The sequence below is a fragment of the Triticum aestivum genome, chromosome 7B, assembly GCF_018294505.1.
Source record: "Triticum aestivum cultivar Chinese Spring chromosome 7B, IWGSC CS RefSeq v2.1, whole genome shotgun sequence".
NCBI lineage: Eukaryota > Viridiplantae > Streptophyta > Magnoliopsida > Poales > Poaceae > Triticum > Triticum aestivum.
The window spans coordinates 235,150,726-235,169,918 of record NC_057813.1 but is presented as its reverse complement, the minus strand read 5'-3'; positions in this window follow the sequence as shown (position 1 = coordinate 235,169,918).

Below are 19,193 nucleotides of genomic sequence, written 5' to 3'. Positions count from 1 at the left end.
CTTAATGGGTACGGTGGTTGAGAGGATTTCGTCCGCAAAAAGCAGGTTGAATGAAGCTTTTACAAGCCTGCTAAGTGGCTTTGAGGTACGCAATGTGATATTTTTTGATTGTACCATAAATGCAAAGTGCACTGTGTATAGATAGTAGCCCCTGAGACTCTGGTTGCCATCCTAACGGGGCGATTAGAGGATCGAAAATAGAAATAATCTCAGGTAACGATTTTGCCAATTTTGTACAAAGGCGGCTGCAGCCCCGGCAGCTGCTCGGGCTGCCGAATTTGCCGAACTAAAGCGGCAACTTGATGTGGTGGATGAAGACATCACGCTTGTGAACAAGCGGCTTGACGAGGCATAGGGTATGTATATTTGGGTGGTCAGCGAATATTGAATAAGAGCATGATCTGGGATTTATAATATGCTTTGACTGCAGATGGTGCTGCCGCCATGGAGACCCTTTGGGCTAAGCTTGCCCAGCCAAGGAGCAAGCCAGGAGAAGCAATGCGGCTGCCAAGAAGGCAGCTGATGAATTAAAAGCTGAACAGGATGCTCATCGCCAAAGTGTGGATAGAATGGCCAACATGGCTCTTGAGCTATAGAATGCCACTAGCCGATATGTGCTTCTTGAAAGGGAAAACCAAGCAAAAACAGCTGACCTAGAAAAGGCCTTATAGGCAGCGAAAGAAACTCGTTCTGAGATCAGAGCAGCTCGGGAGGAGCTCTGGCAAACCTGTGAGATTGCAGCTGGGAAACCCTTTTTATTACAAACTAAATTCGGCGATCTGAAGTATGCCCCTCTTGATTAATTGTGGAGTTCTTCAGACGCATACTTTGATTTGTCAAAGAGTGCTTCTGATGCGACACAGTATTTCGAAGATCAAGAAGATCATGAAGCAGACAGATTGTTCTGGTCGCAGCTCATTACTCCAAGGCATCCACTGCTGTTGAACGAGCAAATGGCCGAATGGTCCGAGCTCCATAGGTTATCCGGCCTTACCATGAAGGTCGTCGTGGATCACCTGTGGCCGAAGGAACCAAGTCCGGATAGTTATTTTGGTTTGGTGCAATGATTTATTCGTGTTGTGCAGCATATCGACGTTGTCAAGCGATCGACATGCATAGAGGGTGCGCGGATGGCCCTTGCCCGTGTTAAGACATACTAGGCGAAGATGGAGGCCACCGATATTGCAACCAGGGGTCCACCCGAGGGCCATGATTCGCCCGAGCACTATTTTGAAGAAGTCTTAGAAGGTTCCCGTTTAATAGAGGCTCAGTGCTCAAAGAATATCATGTTTAAATGACATGTATTTTTTACTGTAAAAACAATGTTTTTGATAATGAAGGCTATATGTATACATTTGCCTGTGAAGTATTGTAGTGCCTCCTGTGCGGCTGTTTATGTATATATGTATATAACCTGAAAGTTTGTAGTCGTCGGCTTCAGCCCCCTCGCATATAACGCGGGGGTGTTCGGTAAAGACGGGTAATCACACTTGATCCAACGTCTTGGTCTGTTAAGGAGGTGGTAGCACGGCGAACGAGGCAATTGGACTATATAGCTTTAACACTTTCACTTAGCCATAGGAGTTTGACAGTGGGGATACTATATAGCCCCTGGTATGTCCGCGTTTATCCGAATACGGTGCGTTTACATACATGACCGGAAAGCTGGTTCTTCGTTAATGCGGAGGAATCGCGAAGATTCCGCTGAGTCATCGAGTGGTTGACCAGTCTCTCGCTTTATCATGATAGTTAGTTTTTGGCTTTCTCTATGAGGTGCTCATCTGGATGAACCAAGGCACAATCGCAGTAGTTCTCCCTGTGCCACCTTAGCCGATAGAGCTGAACGTAAGGTAGCAAAACACGGGAGCCGGAAAAACCCAACTATTGAGCAAAGACATGATTCGGAGCTGATGCATATAAGGCCAAACTCGTGACGCCGAACACTCCCGAAGGTATTCGGACTTTACAACATATACTGGGCTGAGTATAGCCCTCGATAATGAGCCCTGAATTTCAAGGTACGTGCATCAATCCGGCATGACAAAAGAGCGCATGTGGTGAGAGCATAGATCTCAAAAACACACTAGTTATTGTCTCTGTAACGTCTATTTTAGAACGGCGAATCATAAGTTCGCCAAGAACGCCGGTATCCCTCTTGGTTATTTTAAGTGCCAGGAGGGGGTGAGTCAACAAGAGGCAATAAAAAGGTTTACATAGGGTCTTAATATAAAAAGAAACCTTTGGACGGGGCCCTACTGCACATCTGCACCTTTATCTCCGTTGTGCCATATCTTTGAAGGGTATAGCATAATGGTTGTCTGTGTCAAAACAGGCGGATCTCGGGTAGGGGGTCCCGAGCTGTGCGTCAAAGGCTAATGGTAATAGGAGGCAGGGGACATGATGTTTTACCCAGGTCCGGGCCCTCTCGATGTAGGTAATACCCTACTTCCTTTTTGAATTATCTTGATGATATGAGTATTACAAGAGTTGATCTACCACGAGATCGTAGAGGCTAAACACTAGAATCTAGCCTATGATTATGATTGTTGTTGTCCTAGGGACTAAACCCTCTGGTTTATATAGACACCAGAGGGGGCTAGGGTTACACAGAGTCGGTTACAGAGAAGGAAATCTACATATCCGAATTGCCAAGCTTGCCTTCCACGCAAAGGAGAGTCCCATCCAGACACGGGACGAAGTCTTCAATCTTGTATCTTCATAGTCTAACAGTCCGGCCAAAGTATATAGTCCGGCTGTCCAAGGACCCCTTAATCCAGGACTCCCTTAGTAGCCCCTGAACCAGGCTTCAATGACGATGAGTCCGGCGTGCAGATTGTCTTCGGCAGTGCAAGGCGGGTTCCTTCTCCGAATACTCCATAGAAGATTTCGAACACAAGAATCGTGTCCGGCTCTGCAAAACAAATTTCACATTCCACCATAGAGAGCACAATATTCCACAAATCTAATCTGCTGACAACTTTTCGTAGCGTGACGTCACGCCATGGTCCGGTCATTGTTCGAATCGTTTTTCACAACCAGCTACTACACATAATGCGAGGCGGTTTCCTTGTCACGTCTTGTCGAAGCAGAGATCGTGTCCCCTTATCGCGGGATTCTCATCAATACGAGCATGTGTAACCCAACCATGCCATCAATCGTGGCGCTTGGGGAATAAGCGATTTTAACGGGCAAGTGGGGAGGGGCACAATTTCTACCGCCTTTATAAACAAATAGGAATTCCCCTTCTTCACCCACACCTTCTTCTTCCTTCGCTCATCCATTCTCGCACGCTCGAGCTCTAGCGCCCCATCTCTCACTGTCTCCATACAGCTATTCCAAACATGTCCGGAGCGGGAGGCAAGTGGATGGCCTCCTCCATCATGGAGGAGGACATTACGAAACTCCGGGAGGCCGGATACTTGGCCGCAGACATTGCACACCGGCTCCCAGACACAGGGCAGATTGTTCCGACTCCGGAACCCCATGAGAGGGTTGTGTTCCTCGCCCACTTCATCCGTGGACTGAGATTCCCACTCCACCCATACGTCCGCGTGCTCATGTTTTACTATGGGCTGGATTTTCATGATCTGGCCCCTAATTTCATCCTCAACATCTCAGCATTTATCGTCGTGTGCGAGGTTTTCCTCCGCATCAAGCCCCACTTCGGCCTGTGGCTGAAGGTCTTCAACGTGAAGCCGAAGATAGTGGTCGGCCAGCAAGCGGAGTGCGGAGGCGCCATGGTGGGCAAGATGCCCAACGTCACCTGGCTTGAAGGCTCCTATGTGGAGACCGTGAAGGGGTGGCAATCGGGGTGGTTCTACATCACCGAGCCGCGCGACTCCAACTGGGCGGCGGCCCCTGAATTTAGATCCGGCATCCCCATGCGGCTTACCTCTTGGAAAAGGAAGGGCTTAGCCTGGGGTGCGCCTGCGGAGCTGACCAGACTCCATAACTGCATCAAAAATATGATAAGCAAGAAGATCAAGCTTGTCAACGTGGTCCAGGTCATGCTCTTCCGCCGGATCCTCCCGTGCCAAAGACGGGCATTCAACATGTGGGAGTTCGATTCGGCCAAACACCAGACGCTGCGAGACCTCTTTGACACGACGCACAAAGACGTCTGGAAAGTGTTGTTCAAAGCCGCCGAAGTACCTCCTCCCACCACCGAAGACCGCGGACTCAGCGCAAAGCGCCCCGCCAATCCGGTAAGCTCTCTATATTTCGCGAGATGTGCCTTTCCTCAGTATGTTCATGGGAGGAATCTAAGCCATCATACTGATTTAACAGGACTATGTGGCGATAGCGGAGCGGATCGACTGTCCAGCTCCGTTGCCTGAAGATCTAGCAACCTCTCTCCTGACGGAGATGCTGTGTCCGGTACCCTATGAGGTGCCGGCGAAAAAGGCCAAGAAGAAGGCCATGGGGACCAGAAAAATTCTCCGGCGCAAGGTTGTGTCGGACTCATCATCCGAAGACACCAAGGTGCACTCCTCCAACGACAACGAGGGGGAGGAAGAGGAAAACCCTCTCCCCCAAACCAAGCGGTAGAAGAAAAGGAAGGACGCCCCTTCCGGGGAGGCCGAAGGGTCCAAGAAGGGAAGGACCCTCCCTCTAGACCAATCCACAACAGCCGCCTACAGCGATGAGGCATGGCTACCCAGGGCCAAGCCCCTGGCGAAGTCGTAAGTATCCGGATACCATAATAGTTCTTGCATGTTTTAGCTTTATGGCTTCTTATCATGTCAAAATATGTTTGTGCAGTCCGTCCAAAGCCCACGTCGACTTATCCTCCTCGGATGGGTCCTTGACCTCATCGGAGATGAACAGCTATTCGCTCTCGATGGCCACCACTCCCCGGCCCACGGATGACACCGAGGTGTTGTCTCAGAGGATACTGGGCCAGGGAGAGATAGTTCTGGAGGTGCCTCAAGGCGAAACCCTCGATGTCTGGCTAATTGGGGGGGAAGGTCCCCATGGATTCTGATGAGGGGGGTCGCAGCAAGCTTGGCTCCCAGCCGGATACTGCGCCAGAACCTCCAGTGGTTCCAGATTCAGGCAGGCAGGCCCTCGACAAGGGGGGCGAGCCGCCTGTGCTGATGACCTCTGTCCATCCAGGGGCATCAGATAACTTGGTGGAAGCGCTTCAGAGCGCTTCCCTTGATGAAGGACACCTATCGGATGTTGGGTTCCGGCAGACCCTTAAGGTTCGAACTCTGGGGTGCGCGCGAAGATCTTTCCCGAACCAATCCGCGTCTGATCATCTCGCAAGAATCTAAGCTAAACGATGAACAACACGAGGGACACAAGATTTATACTGGTCCGGGCCACCGTTGTGGTGCAATACCATACTCCAGTGTGTGGTGTGGTGGATTGCCTCTGGGGCTGATGATAAATAGTACTAAGGTAGAACTGCGTCGAGAGATGTTCTTGAGCTAGTGAGGTGTTCTACTTGGGGTGGATTTTCCCGTCTCTTGGTGATATTCTCCCTCTGCATCTACTGTGGTGACTAGCCCTATTTATAGAGGCCCTGGTCCTCTTCCCAAATATTGAGCGGGAAGGGCGCCAACAACGGCCATTTTGAAGGGGAACATCTAGTACAAGTTATCCTGACTAAAGTTGGTCTTGGGCTGCCAAAGGCACTGGTGATGACGCCGTCTTGGGCTCCACGGTGACCTCCATCCTGCCACTCTGGTGGTCTTGGTCTCGTTGCACTGGAATGGTAACCTTTGCCTGATGCCTCGGTACTCCACGCCTGTGCTTGCCCCTTTGCACCAAAGAGGAAACAAGGACACTGCGCAGGTTGGCGCCCGCCTGGTCTCGATCGTTACGGCTTGCGTCACGAGCTCCTCGCGAGGTACCCTTGCCTTGATCTCTCCGCCTCTTCGCGAGCCTGCCTGGCGAGGCCGATCCTGAGGAAGCCTTGCGTCGTCTGCCCCGCGAGGCTTGGCCCCTCGTGAGGGTCTTGAGTCTATGCTGATGAGATGGGCCGTACTGGGCCGCCACTCGAGCCACGCCGCAGGCCGCAGGCAGGCAAGTCTGGGGACCCCCGTTCCCAGAACGCCGACAATAGCCCCCGGGCCCAAGGCACGCTCGGACTTGGCTTAGCAGAGAAGCGAAGGGGCAAGTGCTGAGCGCCGCGGGCCCCATCAGCCTTCGGCCTTGCGCGTCGCGTGACGGTTGATTGGACGTGGGCGCCTCCGCTTCCCCATGCTGCCTCGGCAACTGCCCGACTTGACAAGTCCCTGCATGCAGAAATGAGTCATGATTACCTGCGATTGTGGAGGCGGACGGTTGGCCTCCTCTGGACTATAAGTATGGACGGGCGAGAGCCCCCGCAGTCCATCTCTTTCTGCTTCACTCTTTACTCCTCGCCCTTTCTCCACTTTACACCAATGGCGCCCCGAGAGGGTCCCGACCCACTTCCGCCGAAGAAGCGGCCGGTCCCCGGCCGCCGCAACGTGGTCATGCGGCAGGAGATGTCGAGGCCTTGGTACGAGTGGCCGCCACCTGGGTTTCTGCTGCCCTTGTACGCCCGGGCTGAGGGCCCTAGAGAAGAAGATGCCGACCGGCATCACTTGCGCCACCGGCGACGCCGACGAGTCACGGCGGTGTGCATCGTCGCCCCTGGGGTCCATGCCGAGGGCTCTTCTCATGAGCTTGTGCTCCACGCCGCCATGCCTCCAAGCTCTTGGATTCGTCTTCCTCCCTCCTTCGCCATTGAGATGCCGCCGAGCGGGCCTCTTGAGGTCTGGCTGCAGCATGCTGACTGCAGTACCCTTGCGATCAAAGCGGAGGTCGAGGTTGTCGCTCCGGGCAAGGTCTACATGACCCAGGGCTGGGGCAAGATTGCCCGGGTCTGCCGGACAGAGGGTGACCTCGTAATTCATCTGGAATACGATGGCGCCTCCTTGATGTTCTTCAAGGTCTTCGACGCGAAAGGTCGCCGACTGGAGTGCTGCCCTAAGGAAGGCGGTCGGGGCATCGAAGTGGCGAGGGCCACGCCTACCAACCACTTCCCCAGCAGCTCCTCTGGTAGCAGCGGAGAAGCCGGAGGGTCCAGCAACTCTTCCGACCTTCTTGTGACTCCGGCGGCGAGCAACGACAGCTACAAGCCCCTAATCTCGCGTCACGCTTGGAGCAGGGCAGCTGCATCGGGCCGCCGACGCCGCTGATCTGGATGGGGTTGGCGCCGGCGCTTGGCGGCCCACTGTTGATGATGGCATCTCCTATGGAGATGCGCGTAGTTAGCGTTCCTTAGGACTGGCACCTTTTGTTTCCTGCAAGGAATCAAAGAAACACCCCGCGGGGGTATGTAAAGCGTCTGCCATGTCTTTTGCGAATATTATCCTTATTATGGAGCGATGCGAGATGCTTTTCCTGTCTCGGCTCGGCTCCCCCTTTCTATCCTCACGAGGTCTTGGTGCTCTACGCTGACAGGTCCCGGTCCCCAGGCAGGCTTCAGCCGTCGCTGGTATGCCAGGTCGCGATGCCATGGTCAAGGCCAGGAGGTGAGCGGCCTAGGGTCCAGTAAGATCCCCTAAGGTGCGATGCTCAGGAGGTCCCCTTTAGCACTCAAGTAGCCTCCGCTAGGCAAGAAAGGGAGGCAACGTCACCGTGACAGAGCCGCACTAGGTGAGGGTTTAGTGTCGCGTTGATTTAGCTTTCCCAGGGGCGTGACTTATCTCGTGAGCTTGGAGTTGTTCTTTGGCGAGGTGTCGCGCCTGCGTGCCGGCAGCTGGGGTGTCACTGGGTCAGGTCCTCGTGAGCTTCTCCCCTCTTCCCCTCACTTTCCTTCGTGCTCTACATCCTTAGGTCCCGGCCCTCGAGTGAGCTCAGCCACCGCTAGTATGACAGGTCGCGATGCCGTGGGTCAAGGCCAGGGGTGAGGACTGGAGAGCCAGTAAGAGCCCCTGAGTCGCGATGCTCAGGCGCCCCCCTTTTAACGCGTGAGAGGATCGCACGGGAGAGAGAGAGAGAGCTCTCAACGCCCCCCATGCTATTCCTTAGGTGGATCCTGTACATCAATGCGAGGAAAACAAGGACTACCATTACGGTTGCCAGCCAGCCATTGGTTGCTCTGAGGGAGTGATTGAGGCACTAAGGGCCTGGTGAGGTAGCGCCTTGCGGGGCTGCTGCGGCCAGAGCTCGACCACTCAGATTTATCGATGTTGCAGGGACGGACCCATGCGCAAGCGCCGTGCCAGAGCGAGCGGCTCCAAAGGTAGGTGTCAATCGAGCAGGCTATTATCTCAAGCATGTTAAGCATGAAGAAACAAATTAACTTAGATAGATGCAGAGAAAGGTACATGCCACTGGGTCAGGCCCGAGCGGCTTGGGGATGATGCAGCCCGAGGGGCGCCCCCAACAAGGTAAGATGAAGACATAAGCAAAACGGATACATGCCACGAGGACAGACCCACGCGACCTGGGAATGATGCAGCCCTAAGGGCACTCCCAGCTGAAATGAAACTTGAGAGAAGTCACCTGATACCATTGCAGAGCGAGTGTCGGAGTACCTGATGGTGTGTGGTGAAGGAGCCAATCCTCACGAGCCTTCGGAGCTCCGAGCCTCGGGAGGCTCGGGAGGTCCGGGCGGCTCAGCGAGGTCCATCCCCATTTCCTCCAGGAGTGCGCGGTGCCTGGCCACCTGAGCTTCCAGAATGCTCCTCATTAGGCACTGGTGAGCAGCAGCCGCGTTCGGCAGGCCGAAGGGCATGCGAACGTAGCTATGCGGTGGACCCTTGCAACACCCCACGCGCGAAGGCTAGAAGCGCTCTTGAGACCCGACTCGACTGAGCCCTAGGTAGTCGTTACAAACGCGCAGCCCGCCATCCTCGCCTGGATGGGGAGCTACGCTGGGCAGGCCGTGGTTGCCGCGCATGACTCTCAATTCCTGCAACTCCTTAGTGACCTTGGTGATGAACTCCTGAGGGTTGGGCGCTCCTTGCCTTATGCCTTCCTAAGGGAAACGTGCCCCGAAGCACGCCTTCAAGTGGTGCCCGAGCGCCTCCCTCATGATCTTGGAGAAGTCATTGGCTCCCCAGGAGAGAGCCCCCGAGCTTTGCCCAAGGAGGGTGCTGGGCGCGCCTTCCTATGCGACAGAGGGTGGCGCCCCTTGGATGGGCACAGGTCCTGAGGTGGCGCCTCCGGAGATACCTGCCTCCTAAGGCCTTGAGCCAGGTGATGTCTTCTTCTTCTTGGGAGCTGCTTCTGGAAGGTTTCCACTCTTGCTATCTGGGTCCTCGATTAATGTGGCTCGGAAGGCGCGCTCAAGGGAGCACACCGCATCCTTCTCTTCACAGGGGACCATGATGACTCTGCCACTCCCTGGCATCTTGAGGACGTTGTAGCCATGGTGAGTCACCGCCATAAACTTGGCCAGGGCGTGATATTCGAGGATGGCATTGTATGACAGGCGAATGTGGGCGATGTCGAAGTCAATGAGCTCGGTACGGTAGTTCTTGCCCTGTCCAAAGGTGACAGGGAGGCAGACCTGCCCTATCGGGACAGTGGAACCATCAGTGACTCCTGAGAAAGGCTTGGTTGGTTGAAGCTGATCGTATGGCACTTGGAGATTGTTCAACGTCTCGACGGACAGGATGTTGAGCCCTGCCCCGCCGTCGATGAGGGTCCTGGTAACTTGCACATTGCTGATGACTGGGGAACAGAGCATCGGGAGGACACCGGTTGTTGCCGCACACTTGAGATGATCCGCTGAGCTGAACGTGATGGCGCACACAGACCACCTAAGAGGGCGCATGGCCTCAAGCTTGGGGAGGACTACATTCACCTCGCGAGCAAACTGCTTGAAGATGCATTGAGAGGCTGGGGCCTGGGCAACGCCCAAGATGCAAGCGATTGCACGCAGCTCCTAAAAGCCCCCAGCCCCCTCGTCCTAATGATGGTCGTCATTCCTTCTTGATGGTGGTGGTATAGGAGGAAGTCCTGCGTTGCCTTGTGGGCGATCCTCACGAGGCTGATCCCTCCAAGCCCCCTTGCGAGGCTGATCCTGCCAGCGGTCCTCGCGAGGCTGGTCACGCCACCCTTGGCGAGGGCCTCGGTCGTCCCATCGTCCTCCACCTCTTCCTCCGCCTCGACCGTATCCCCGATCGTTGCACTCGGGGCGTCAACCGACACAGCCTTCTCGCATGGCCCTGAGCTCTTGGCATTCGTTGGTGTTGTGGGTGTGGAGATCGTGGTACACACAGTACCGGCTGACTTTGGACGACTCCGGCTGGTCCCTGCCGTGCTTCATATCCAGCTCTACTGCGAGCACAGCTGCTCCCTTGCGCTTCACATCCTTGACCTTGGCTTTCTTCTTTTCTGGATCTGCAGCTGGGAGCTCAAGAAGGGAGAGGCGTCCCTCCTTAGATCTTGCACACCTAGTTGCCAGGTTGAACAACTCTAGAGACGTGCACAAATCCTCGTGGATTGCCAGTTCCTCCTTCATCTTGACGTCGCGGACGCTGCCAGAGAATGCCGAGATGATGGCCTCCTCGGTCACCTTGGGAATCTTGAGGCAAGCGTTGTTGAAGCGCTAGATGCACTTCTGCAAGGTCTCTCCAGGTTGTTGCTTGATCTGGCGCAGGTCACCCACGGCCGGCGGGCAGTCGCGAGTGCCCTGAAAGTTGGCGATGAAGTGAGTGCGCATCTCGTCCCAGGAGGAGATCGTGCCAGGGGGCAGGTTCAGGAGCCAGGTGTCAGGACCCCGACTCAATGCCACATCGATCTAGCATGTAACACCTCATATCACTTTGCGGCCTCACGCACGGTATTCCCACGGTGTCGCCTTACCTTTGCCCGGGACCGTTTGCGCCTTTTGGCACACGTATATGACAGTGTCGCTAGCATCCATATGATAAGGAGCCCGGGCTGACATGGCTAGTCGTAAACCCAAAGTGGCACAGACTTACAGGGACAGGCATACATGACCCAGCATCGAACGTGTCGGTCATCAGCGAGTGAATCCAGGTTGTAGCACTGGGCTAGCAGGACTCCGGTGAACCGGGTTGTAGCGGGCTAACAGGACTCCGGTATTCATCGCGTGACATTTCCCCGAAGGGACAGACACAGGAACGAAGAAGGACACATGCCGGCCAGCCTAAGTGTTCCGGAGCAGTAGCAAGCTACCATGGCTCGGTGGAAACACTAGGAGACATTTCCCCGTAAGAGAGGCTACTAAAGATAAACAACTAGATGGTCAGATCCCACACATACCAAGCATTTCAATAACATACACACAATATGCTCGATATGTGCAAATACAACATGGCATCACAACATGACTCTACGACTCAAGTAATTTATTCAATAGGCTCCGAGGAGCGAGATATTACAAACATGGGTCTCATGATCCAACAATCAGAGCATACAAGTCAAAGCACAAGCGGAAGCTATCATGTCTGGGTACAGACATCTATAACTGAAAAAGGCTGAGAAGCCTGACTATCTACCAGATCCTGCCGGGGCACAAGATCGTAGCTGAGGTAACAAGCTAAACGTCGAAGTCCACGCGAAACTACTAGTGAGACCGAATTCTCTCTGCAAAAACATAAAATAGGCAAACGTGAGTACAAATGTACCCAGCAAGACTTACATCAGAACTAACTACATATGCATCATTATCAACAAAGGGATGGTGGGGTTTAACTGCAGCAAGCCAGCTTTGACTCGGTGGCTAACCTAAACTACGACTGCAATGTAACTCTTTTGAGGTGGCGCACACGAGTCCACATATTCACCATATCAATACACCACTATGGATCCGCTCCCGTCTCCCTACGAGAACGCCATCCATAGCACTCACGCTTATCTTGCGTATTTTAGAGTATCCACTTTCACTTGTCTATGAACTGATATAAGCAACCCAGAAGTCCTTTATCGTGGACACGGCTATTCAAATAGATGATATTAACCCTGCAGGGGTGTACTTCTTCATACATGTTTCCACCACTTAGCGTCTGCACACGACATGTGCTCGGCAGACTTCAAGCGAAAGCCGACGTGGGTGTAGACCACGACCTACCTAAACACTCAAGTCTCTAGTCCAGGTTTATCGCCTATTCGGGTTCCATCCATGAGGAGATCCGGCCGGAGTTTCGCTCACAGCCCCAAACGATGTGAACAGGGTTCCGTGACACCAAACGGGCGCCCGGTATACCCGGCCACGTGCCTACCGCATCACAGCCCACCCCTACGGTCAGCGCTGTCCACGGCCCCCAGCATACTACAAACACCAGAAACTACTTGCAACTCCTGGACAGAGGACAAGGGTGAATAAGAAGTCGAGCAGGGTCATATTTCAGGGCCCAATGTATGGTAGTAGCTGAATCATGGATCACAAACATAGAACTCAGTTCCTGAGGACGGCTTGAATGAGACAACCCACCATGTACTCCTACATGGCCTCTCACCGTTACCTTTTACCAAATCGTGTTCACACACTTAGCTCACACACAGTAGGACATGTTCACACACCTCTGATTCATCCCCGATGAATCAGACCTGACACAACTCTAAGCAGTAGCAGGCATGACAAACAAGCATGAATGAGTAGGCACAATAGGGCTCAAACAACTCCTACTCATGCTAGTGGGTTTCATCTATTTACTGTGGAATGACAGGTCATGCAAACGATAAAGGGGTTCAGCTACCGTAGCAAGTAACAGATGAATCGTTGTTGTCCTAATGCAGTAAAAGAGAGCAGGAGCGAGAGAGTGGGATTGTATCGGAATGAACAAGGGGGTTTTGCTTGCCTGGCACTTCTGAAGATAACATTGAGTCTTCATCAGTGTCAACGAACACAACGTCGGAACATCGTCTACCGGGAGGGAACAGATACCGGCAACAAAGAAGAACTACAATCAATGCAATGCACAATATGATGCATGCTCATGACATGGCAATATGAATGTGTTTTGAGCTAATGCAACTAGCAACAGATTAAATGAAGTTGGTTTGAATACAAGATTCAAATTCAAATTCCATATGTGATTATTCAAATGCCATTTAATTGATTTTTGCTAAACAGCAGCTATAAGTTGTTCTAACATGCATGAAAATGGTACAGATGGATTCCTTGAATTTTTCTGATAATTTTTCATATATAATTTATCTCATTTGGAGTTACGGTTGAATTTCTATGATTTATTGAAGTTTAGGGCATTTTCTGAAATTTCCTGAATAATAATAAATCCAGAAAATGATTTAACTGCGTCAGCCTGACGCCAGCATGACGTCAGCGAGTCAACGGCTAGGTCCAGGTCAAATCTGACGTGCGGGGTCCACACGTCAGCGACACAGGAGCTAATCCCGCGTTGACTCGGGCTTTGACCCGCTACGGGGCCCGCTGTCAGTGTCTGTTAGTGTGCTAATTGGGGGGGGGGGGGTTAGCCGCTAATGGTAACGCCACGTCAGATATGCCGGCGATGAGTCGCCGGTGACCACAGTACATGGCGGCGAGCTTCGGAAATCGCCGTTCGGCGATGATTTGGTGCGCGACTAGGCTCTACGGAGAGCTTGGAGTGCTCCGCGTCCAGCGGTGCGGGTGGTTGAGTGTGCGGTGGCCGGGAACGACGCCGGCGAGCGTTTGGGCGGCGGCCGGCGTTCGGGTGAGTTGCGGGTTTGGTGTTGCAGCGCGCAAATGAACCAACTAACGCGCTAGCCATGCTCTGTGTGCAGCCTCGAGTTCGTTGGACGCTGGTGCGCGACCAAATGGTCACCGGAGTGACGCCCGCGTCGAGCTCGTGCGGCGGTGGGTTTCGGCCTTGATGGAATCGGGGGCCAGAGCGAGCAAAAGAGAACGGGGCAGGGGTGAACGATGGCGGGGCTTACAGGGGGTCGATTGGAGGGCCCAGCGGCTCGGGGGAGACGTCGGAGGTGGCGAGCGGGCGCCGGCGATCTCGGGCGGCCGGAGATGGGAAGACGGCGTGGGCGGCGATGCAGGGCTCCCGGCGTTGCGTAGCTCCATGGAGAGGTTGGGGGCGTCGAGGCGGAGCCTTTGGTCACTCTGGTGGGGTGTAACGACGGTGGTGGCTACGACTGCGACGAGCGGCGGCGACGGCGGTTCTCGGTCGCGTGAGTGAGAGAGCCAGAGAAGGGAGAAGAAGGAACGGGAGAGAGTGAGAGCGGTCCAGGGGGGTGCGTGGCATCCTCAGGGCGACGGGGAGACAGGCAGAGAGGCAGGAGGTGGCCTGGGCGTGTGCCCGCGCGCTCCGGCCACGCGCCTGCGTCCTACTGTCCGAGGAGGAAGACGACAGGGATGGCTGCGGTGGTGGGCTGGGCTGCTACAGTAGAAGGCCAGGTAAGTGGGCTGCCAGGTGAGCGCCAGGTAGTCCTTCTCTCTCTTTCTATTTCTGTTTTTATTTATCTATTTTGTTCTGTGTTGTTTTAGTTTAGTAAAATACTAAACCATTTTATAAAATCCTGAAAATAGTTATGTGGCTAGAGTTAAAATATACCAAACCACATAAAATGTTCCAGTAATTATTGGACATATATTATTTATATATCAAATATATATCCAATGCAAATAGCTATTTATTTAATTCAAAGGCCCAAAATAATTAACTCTGAGATACCAAAAATATTGTTTTGAGTTTTACCTCTTTGCAATATTTTCAGAGACTAAGAGGAACATTTTCTTGGACTTCTTTGAGGAGATTTTAATGTTGATCATTTTTAGAAGGTTTCTGAGGCTTTGAAAATTCCTCAATTCAAATTTCATTTGAATTAAAACATGATGCTCACATGAGGTCTAGCCTAGTGCATAACAGGACCAGGGATGTGACAACTCACCCCCACTAAACAAAAATCTCGTCCCGAGATTCAAGCGTACGGTAAGGTGAAGGGGGAACGCAAACTAGCACAATCTTCACGATCCAGTTGCACTTCAAATGAACGTTGATTCAATCACCATCTTTGACTCGAAGTCTTCCTCTGAGAACTCCAACTAGCATGACGAGAAGAGGAAAGGAAAACTCTAGAAGAATCTATCTTCTCGAAGATCAATCAACCTAGGATCAGCTCGCAAAGTGAGTCGTAGCAACATCTCTTGAGCTGAGACGCGAAGCATACATCTGAAGAGATGGAGTGAGACAGATGACGAGGGTCACTAGGTAGACAACAATTCCACACTTAAGAAGGTGGTAAACGATTGTCAACGTAGCGAGGAGTTGAGTTGCCATGATACCACAACGAGGCACCTTAGGGATGGTGACTCGTAGAAATATCCCCTTAAGTGGCAAAAAGAATTACCTTTGATTCAGAAATCATTGAAACTCTTTAAACCAGCCTGAGGCAATTTTCGAGCGATCGTTTGGAGGGGGTCTGTAGAATGGCATATCCAGACTTGGATGATGTGGATTACCTTGTTGAAGACAACGTAATGGATGATTTTTGCTTATCACCGGAAATGGAAGAGACCCATGGTAGAATGGCACATTGGCGGTGCAAGCTGGGAACAAAATGCAAATGCTGGGAATGATTCTGGTAACTGGGGAAGGACCCAACAATAAAGAGTGAATTCACTGTTTGAAAGGTCATAGCATTTCCGAGGAAACTGAGAGCATCCCAATTAATGTCGATGATAACACCTAGCGCTCGTGCGTGCTCTCAAGAACTTGAGCATTTCCACAATCATCAAGGTTTTACCAATATCCGTGTCAAGGATCCTGGCAACACAACATACTACCATGATGAATAGCGATGGACGATGCAGATGCAAAGGAAGATAACACCGTCTCAGATTTCACCTTAGCGAGGCCAAGGAAACAAAATCTGGATGATCGACCGAGAGACATTTAGCACTCCGCTTCTAATGTTCTCCTTGATGTGCTAGCGCAATCCATTTATTGAAATGGTCTGGTATCTAGAACATCAAGTAAGGGTCGGACTTCGGAACACAAAAATCCATAAGGAACAACTATTAAAATATGTTCTACGAGATCCTTATGGGGAGGTGGCCAACTTCCTCAATCAAGATATTATAATAATAGGTCTACCGGATGGGTGTGTTGGCCACGACATCCACCTTACTGGTTATCGAGAGACAATATTATAATTCTTGGGAAATGTTCCAACCATCATATCTGCCTGAGATTCAGATCTGGCTGGTGTCAGGATATTCTAGACTCATCAAGTCTGGAAGGAAAATGAAAGTTTGCAACACAAATAGACGAGACGACGTTGCGAGATTCTCGGGGAATGAACTACGATAGTAAGCTCCAAAACATGAGCTGGTTCTGCTACAACATGTGAACACGATGTCCTAGACAAGCATGACCACGTGGTAGTCTTACAATAAAACACTACCGAGTTCTGGTTGGGAACCATCACCGTGGATAACGAAGTCCTTGCATAAGTCATATGATTAGCTCTTATGAAGGAACTTCTTCTCCTTGAACAAATCAATCAGTGGCTTGGTGTGCTCGGGACACATATGGAATGAAGGTTGCAAGTCTTCAAACCACAGAATTCTTCGCACGTGTGCATGACTGATTTGGGATGATTCCAAAGGAAACAACATTAACTTTCTCAAATTCACGGCGGCAACTTTCACCAAATGCACGTGTATAAGAGGAAGTCACTCCTTTCATCAAACACATACCCCATGAGCTAGCATGAGGAAAATGCTTTCAAAAGTTTTCCAACACTAGCTTAATGTTCAACAAAATCATGGAGGAGACAAGGATGTTGTTGATGGGCTCAACAACAATTCATCCAGGTTTCCATATAAAAGGAATTCCATAGTTAAGTGAACACGGTGATAGCATTGGTCAGACCCAAAAGATATAATGGTGTATGCTCGAGGGATCAACCACGAGTAAGACAACATTACGAATATCGTCCAATCAAAGGTTGGGTAAGATAATAGATCCAACAACTGATCACGAGGATCAACCAATAAAGATATCATCTTTTTCAACACACACACACAAGATATCCCTTAATATGAACTAAATCGGACAAGCTTCCATCTTCCAACTCTCCAAGTTGTTGTTTAGCTTAACCAACTAGCTCAGGGGTATCCAACACGGATTCTTGGAGAAAGGGTGGTTTACAATAAACCATCTTGATCACGAAATCAACATAGCGGTCAGGTGACAACCTGGTAATACTTCCGAGAAGATATTCGAAAAATCACAAACCACCGATATGTTACTAAGCTCGAGAACAATCTTGCTTTTGAGGGCAAGACGATATGATCAATGGAGCGAGGATTTGAAATAATCCTAACTCAACGATCGAGGAGTGAACCGGGAGAATGGACTAGGTAGCACAATCAGTCTTAGGGTGACGACTCAATAATCAACACGCTAAGAATGAGGTTATCGTCCATTTAACTACCAAGCAACAGAGTTGCTAGCAGTATTGATTTCACACGCCATGATTCATTTGTCGGCATTCCGGTTACAATAACACAGGAATCGAGAAATGAACAATGATGGCAAGAAGTATCACTGTACCAAGAGTTCATAGGATGGTGTGCGATTCCTATAACAATCCCGATATAAAAGATGGTAATACTCCAAGGTAGAGCAGAATCAAAAGCTGGGCTGGCATTTTGATCTGCGGAGCACAATTGCTTTGACCCAATCCTAGATATGGATGAGGTACTGGAGTTTGTTTCTCCTAGTCATTCCGGAATAGAATGGCTTGACAGACCACAAGAGTAATAGGCATCGATGAACGAATGCACCCATAATCTTGACTATCAATTGATAGACGAGGGTCAAAAGACAACTAAAGAGGGACAACTCAAAGGAACATACGATTTTCTGAGTTGTGGATGCATGGTTTAGCATGTCGAACAAAGTTCAACATATTTCTTCCGGATAACCCATGCAGAAAGGTAGAACTGACAGAGTCACAATATAGCATGGAGAACTCATCAAGGGCACTCTGGTTGTGATCGTTCAGTTCAACGAGGAACTTCTTCCATAAGTAGTTCATGGTATTTGGAAGAAGAAGATACCACGGACTTCAAGGACTATCGCAAAGGTTACTAATATCCTAAAGGAACGAGCAGAAACTACAACATGAAGCAAGTAGGGTGAATCTTGGTTCGAAAACCCAAGGAGTAGAATGCCTACTAACTAGGTGGCATCACGGGATGCTTACGAGAATGATGGCCAGAATCATCACACTAGGACACAAATCATGGCTAAATTACTAGATGATCCCCTAAGACACCTAGGGTCATAATACCAGCTCCAACATATAGGTCAAGGCAATAAAGTACCTCAACTCACTGATTTGTGTGATTAATCTGACCAAAGGCACATCGGAAACAGAAGGAAGGGATTTGAAAATGCATCGAACTATTTAGAAACCTGGGATGACTCCAACAGCATAACGGCTGTAAATGCTCAAAGGATTGGAGACATGCTACAAAATGGTGGCATAGCCACTCAGAAGCACAATATCAAGGTTTCGAGATCAACAATTAACATACGGAAGTAGTAGGAACTGAACTGAGACTTAAATCCAACAATCCTATAAGTCTACGGATTAGTAACACGTCATCCTGATAGATAGATGAGAAGACCTAGTTCCTTAACCCCGTAGGAAGAGAAGAGGTTGACTCAGATCAGAAGGGCATAAGGTATAAGGAGTAAAAGAGCCTTTCGTTCCATCCACAATCAATTCCCTTATATAACTAAAGAATTTCTAGACTCAACTTCGACCAGTTTGGCTTGGTAATCCTACAGGCAGTCAAGCTCTGATACCAACGCTGTCAGGACCCCGACTCAATGCCACATCGATCTAGCATGTAACACCTCATATCACTTTGCGGCCTCACGCACGGTATTCCCACGGGTGTCGCCTTACCTTTGCCCGGGACCGTTTGCGCCTTTTGGCACACGTATATGACAGTGTCGCTAGCATCCATATGATAAGGAGCCCGGGCTGACATGGCTAGTTGTAAACCCAAAGTGGCACAGACTTACAGGGACAGGCATCCATGACCCAGCATCGAACGTGTCGGTCATCAGCGAGTGAATCCAGGCTGTAGCACTGGGCTAGCAGGACTCCGGTGAACCGGGCTGTAGCGGGCTAACAGGACTCCGGTATTCATCGCGTGACATTTCCCCGAAGGGACAGACACAGGAACGAAGAAGGACACATGCCGGCCAGCCTAAGTGTTCCGGAGCAGTAGCAAGCTACCATGGCTCGGTGGAAACACTAGGAGA